This window comes from Scyliorhinus torazame, chromosome 11 (assembly GCF_047496885.1).
Source record: "Scyliorhinus torazame isolate Kashiwa2021f chromosome 11, sScyTor2.1, whole genome shotgun sequence".
In the NCBI taxonomy this organism is placed as follows: Eukaryota; Metazoa; Chordata; class Chondrichthyes; order Carcharhiniformes; family Scyliorhinidae; genus Scyliorhinus; species Scyliorhinus torazame.
Genome location: NC_092717.1, coordinates 257,798,279 through 257,804,278, shown reverse-complemented (window position 1 = coordinate 257,804,278; position 6,000 = coordinate 257,798,279).

Sequence of the window (6,000 nt, the reverse complement as noted above, 5' to 3'; positions counted from 1 at the left end):
GATTCTGTATCTGGGTTAGAGATTTGGTTATCTGGGTTAGTAATTTGGTTATCTGGGTTAGTGATTTGGTTATCTGGGTTAGCAATTCTGTTTTCTGGATTAGAGATTCGGTTATCTGGGTTAGTGATTCAGTTATCTGGGTTAGAGATTTGGTTATCTGGGTTAGTTGATCGGTTATCTGGGTTAGTGCTTTGGTTATCTGGGTTAGAGATTCAGTTATCTGTGTTAGTGATTCGGTTATCTAGGTTAGTGATTATGTTATCTGGGTTAGTGTTTTGGTTATCTGAGTTAGTGATTTGATTATCTGGGTTAGTGATTTGGTTATCTGGGTTAGAGATTCAGTTATCTGTGTTAGTGATTTGGTTATCTTGTTTAGCGATTATGTTATCTGGGTTAGTGTTTTGGTTATCTGAGTTAGTGATTTGATTATCTGGGTTAGTGATTTTGTTATCTGGGTTATTGATTCAGTTATCTTGGTTAGAGATTCAGTTATCTGGGTTAGTGTTTTGATTATCTGGGTTAGTGATTTAGTTATCTGGGTTAGAGATTTAGTTATCTGTGTTAGTGATTTGTTTATCGAGGTTAGTGATTTGGTTATCTGGGTTAGTGTTTTGGTTATCTGAGTTAGGAATACGATTATCTGGGTTTGTGATTTGGTAATCTGTGTCAGTGATTTGGTTATCTGAGTTAGTGATTTGATTATCTGGGTTAGGGATTCGGTTATCTGGGTTAGAGATTCAGTTATCTGGGTTAGTGATTTGGTTATATGGGTTAGTGTTTTGGTTATCTGGTTTAGTGATTTGGTTATCTGGGTTAGTGATTCAGTTCTCTGGGTTGGTGATTTGGTTATCTGAGTTAGGGATTCAATTATCAGGGTAAGTGATTCGGTCATCTGGGTTAGTGATTCAGTTATCTGAGTTGATGATTTGGTTATCCGGGTCATTGATTTGGTTATCTGGGTTAATAATCAGTTTTCTGGGTTCGTGAATCGGTTATCTGGGTTAGTGATTTGCTTATCCGGGTTAGTGATTCGGTTATCTGGGTTACTGATTCAGTTATCTGGGTTAGAGATTCTGTTATCTGGGTTAGTGATTTGGTTATCAGGGTTAGTGATTCAGGTATCTGGGCTAGTGTTTTGGTTATCTGGGTTTGTGTTTTGGTTATCTGAGTTAGTCATTTGGTTATCTGTGTTAGTGATTCGGTGATCTGGGTGAGAGAATCTGTTATCTGGTTAGTGCTTTGGTTATCTGAGTTAGAGACTTGGTTATGGGGGTTAGTGATTCAGTTATCTGGGTTAGTGATTTGATTATCTGGGTTAGTGATTCAGTTATCTGGGCTAGTGATTCCGTTACTTGGGTTAGTGGTTTGGTTTTCTGGGTTAGTGATTCGGTTATCTGGGTTAGTGATTCCATTATGTGGGTTAGTGATTTGGTTATCTGGGTTAGTGATTCAGTTATCTGGGCTAGTGATTTGGTTACCTGGGTTAGTTATTCGGTTATCTTGGTTAGTGATTCCGTTACCTGGGTTAGTGATTTGGTTATCTGTGTTAGTGATTCAGGTATCTGGGCTAGTGTTTTGGTTATCTGGGTTTGTGTTTTGGTTATCTGAGTTAGTCATTTGGTTATCTGTGTTAGTGATTCGGTGACCTGGGTGAGAGAATCTGTTATCTGGTTAGTGCTTTGGTTATCTGGGTTAGAGACTTGGTTATGGGGGTTAGTGATTCAGTTATCTGGGTTAGTGATTTGATTATCTGGGTTAGTGATTCAGTTATCTGGGCTCGTGATTCCGTTACTTGGGTTAGTGGTTTGGTTTTCTGGGTTAGTGATTCGGTTATCTGGGTTACTGATTCCATTACGTGGGTTAGTGATTTGGTTATCTGGGTTAGTGATTCAGTTATCTGGGCTAGTGATTTGGTTACCTGGGTTAGTGATTCGGTTATCTTGGTTAGTGATTCCGTTACCTGGGTTAGTGATTTGGTTATCTGTGTTAGTGATTCAGGTATCTGGGCTAGTATTTTGGTTATCTGGGTTTGTGTTTTGGTTATCTGAGTTAGTCATTTGGTTATCTGTGTTAGTGATTCGGTGATCTGGGTGAGAGAATCTGTTATCTGGTTAGTGCTTTGGTTATCTGGGTTAGAGACTTGGTTATGGGGGTTAGTGATTCAGTTATCTGGGTTAGTGATTTGATTATCTGGGTTAGTGATTCAGTTATCTGGGCTAGTGATTCCGTTACTTGGGTTAGTGGTTTGGTTTTCTGGGTTAGTGATTCGGTTATCTGGGTTAGTGATTCCATTACGTGGGTTAGTGATTTGGTTATCTGGGTTAGTGATTCAGTTATCTGGGCTAGTGATTTGGTTACCTGGGTTAGTGATTCGGTTATCTTGGTTAGTGATTCCGTTACCTGGGTTAGTGATTTGGTTATCTGTGTTAGTGATTTGGATATCTGAGTTAGTGATTCAGTTATCTGATTTAGAAATTTGTTTTTTCTGGTTAATGATCCAGTTACCTGGGTTAGTGATTCGGTTATCTGGGTTAGTGATTCAGTTTTCTGGGTTAGTGATTCGGTTTCTGGGTTAATGATTTGGTTATCTGGGTTAGTGATTCAGTTACCTGGGTTAGTGATTCTGTTATCTGGGTTAGGAATTCGGTTATCCGGGATCGCGATTTGGTTATCTGGGTTAGTGATTCGGTTATCCGGGTTAGTAATTTGGTAATCTGGGTTAATAATCAGTTATCTGGGTTAGCAATTCTGTATCTGGGTTAGAGATTCGTTTACCCGGGTTAGAGATTTGGTTATCTGGGTTAGTAATTTGGTTATCTGGGTTTATGATTTGGTTATCTGGGTTCGCGATTCAGTTATCTGGGTTAGTGATTTGGTTATCTGGGTTAGAGATTCAGTTATCTGTGTTAGTGATTCGGTTATCTAGGTCAGTGATTATGTTATCTGGGTTAGTGTTTTGGTTATCTGAGTTAGTTATTTGATTATCTGGGTTAGTGATTTGGTTATCTGGGTTATTGATTCAGTTATCTGGGTTAGAGATTCAGTTGTCGAGGTTAGTGATTTGGTTATCTGGGTTAGTGTTTTGGTTATCTGAGTTAGGGATACGATAATCTGGGTTCGTGATTTGGTAATCTGTGTTCGTGATTTGGTTATCTGTGTTAGTGATTCAGTTATCTGGGTTAGAGATTTGGTTATCTGGGTTAGTTGATCGGTTATCTGGGTTAGTGATTCAGTTATCTGGGTTAGTGATTTGGAAATATGTGTTCGTGATTTGGTTATCTGAGTTAGTGATTCGATTATCTGGGTTAGGGATTTGGAAATATGTGTTCGTGATTTGGTTATCTGAGTTAGTGATTCGATTATCTGGGTTAGGGATTTGGTTATCTGGGTTAGAGTTTCAGTTATCTGGGTTAGTGATTTGGTTATATGGTTTAGTGTATTGGTTATCTGGTTTAGTGATTTGGTTATCTGGGTTAGTGATTCAGTTCTCTGGGTTGATGATTTGGTTATCTGGTTATCTGGCCGCGAGGTTTGCTAGTGTCACACGGGAGGGTTTAAACTAGTATGGCAGGGGGTGGGCGCGGGAGCAATAGGTCAGAAGGTGAGAGCATTGAGGGAGAACTAGGGAATAGGGACAGTGTGGCTCTGAGGCAGAGCAGACGGGGAGAAGTTGCTGAACACAGCGGGTCTGGTGGCCTGAAGTGCATATGTTTTAATGCAAGGAGCATTACGGGTAAGGCAGATGAACTTAGAGCTTGGATTACTACTTGGAACTATGATGTTGTTGCCATTACAGAGACCTGGTTGAGGGAAGGGCAGGATTGGCAGCTAAACGTTCCAGGATTTAGATGTTTCAGGCGGGATAGAGGGGGATGTAAAAGGGGAGGCGGAGTTGCGCTACTTGTTCGGGAGAATATCACAGCTATACTGCGAGAGGACACCTCAGAGGGCAGTGAGGCTATATGGGTAGAGATCAGGAATAAGAAGGGTGCAGTCACAATGTTGGGGGTATACTACAGGCCTCCCAACAGCCAGCGGGAGATAGAGGAGCAGATAGGTAGACAGATTTTGGAAAAGAGTAAAAACAACAGGGTTGTGGTGATGGGAGACTTCAACTTCCCCAATATTGACTGGGACTCACTTAGTGCCAGGGGCTTAGACGGGGCGGAGTTTGTAAGGAGCATCCAGGAGGGCTTCTTAAAACAATATGTAAACAGTCCAACAAGGGAAGGGGCGGTACTGGACCTGGTATTGGGGAATGAGTCCGGCCAGGTGGTAGATGTTTCAGTAGGGGAGCATTTCGGTAACAGTGACCACAATTCAGTAAGTTTTAAAGTACTGGTGGACAAGGATAAGAGTGGTCCGAGGATGAATGTGCTAAATTGGGGGAAGGCTAATTATAACAATATTAGGCGGGAACTGAAGAACATAGATTGGGGGCGGATGTTTGAGGGCAAATCAACATCTGACATGTGGGAGGCTTTCAAGTGTCAGTTGAAAGGAATACAGGACAGGCATGTTCCTGTGAGGAAGAAAGATAAATACGGCAATTTTCGGGAACCTTGGATGACGAGTGATATTGTAGGCCTCGTCAAAAAGAAAAAGGAGGCATTTGTCAGGGCTAAAAGGCTGGGAACAGACGAAACCTGTGTGGCATATAAGGAAAGTAGGAAGGAACTTAAGCAAGGAGTCAGGAGGGCTAGAAGGGGTCATGAAAAGTCATTGGCAAATAGGGTTAAGGAAAATCCCAAGGCTTTTTACACGTACATAAAAAGCAAGAGGGTAGCCAGGGAAAGGGTTGGCCCACTGAAGGATAGGCAAGGGAATCTATGTGTGGAGCCAGAGGAAATGGGTGAGGTACTAAATGAATACTTTGCATCAGTATTCACCAAAGAGAAGGAATTGGTAGATGTTGAGTCTGGAGAAGGGGGTGTAGATAGCCTGGGTCACATTGTGATCCAAAAAGACGAGGTGTTGGGTGTCTTAAAAAATATTAAGGTAGATAAGTCCCCAGGGCCTGATGGGATCTACCCCAGAATACTGAAGGAGGCTGGAGAGGAAATTGCTGAGGCCTTGACAGAAATCTTTGGATCCTCGCTGTCTTCAGGGGCTGTCCCGGAGGACTGGAGAATAGCCAATGTTGTTCCTCTGTTTAAGAAGGGTAGCAAGGATAATCTCGGGAACTACAGGCCGGTGAGCCTTACTTCAGTGGTAGGGAAATTACTGGAGAGAATTCTTCGAGACAGGATCTACTCCCATTTGGAAGCAAATGGACGTATTAGTGAGAGGCAGCACGGTTTTGTGAAAGGGAGGTCGTGTCTCACTAACTTGAGAGAGTTTTTCGAGGAGGTCACTAAGATGATTGATGCAGGTAGGGCAGTAGATGTTGTCTATATGGACTTCAGTAAGGCCTTTGACAATGTCCCTCATGGTAGACTAGTACAAAAGGTGAAGTCACACGGGATCAGGGGTGAACTGGCAAGGTGGATACAGAACTGGCTAGGCCATAGAAGGCAGAGGGTAGCAATGGAGGGATGCTTTTCTAATTGGAGGGCTGTGACCAGTGGTGTTCCACAGGGATCAGTGTTGGGACCTTTGCTGTTTGTTGTATATATAAATGATTTGGAGGAAAATGTAACTGGTCTGATTAGTAAGTTTGCAGACGACACAAAGGTTGGTGGAATTGCGGATAGCGATGAGGACTGTCAGAGGATACAGCAGGATTTAGATTGTCTGGAGACTTGGGCGGAGAGATGGCAGATGGAGTTTAATCCGGACAAATGTGAGGTAATGCATTTTGGAAGGGCTAATGCAGGTAGGGAATATACAGTGAATGGTAGAACCCTCAAGAGTATTGAAAGTCAAAGAGATCTAGGAGTACAGGTCCACAGGTCATTGAAAGGGGCAACACAGGTGGAGAAGGTAGTCAAGAAGGCATACGGCATGCTTGCCTTCATTGGCCGGGGCATTGAGTATAAGAATTGGCAAGTCATGTTGCAG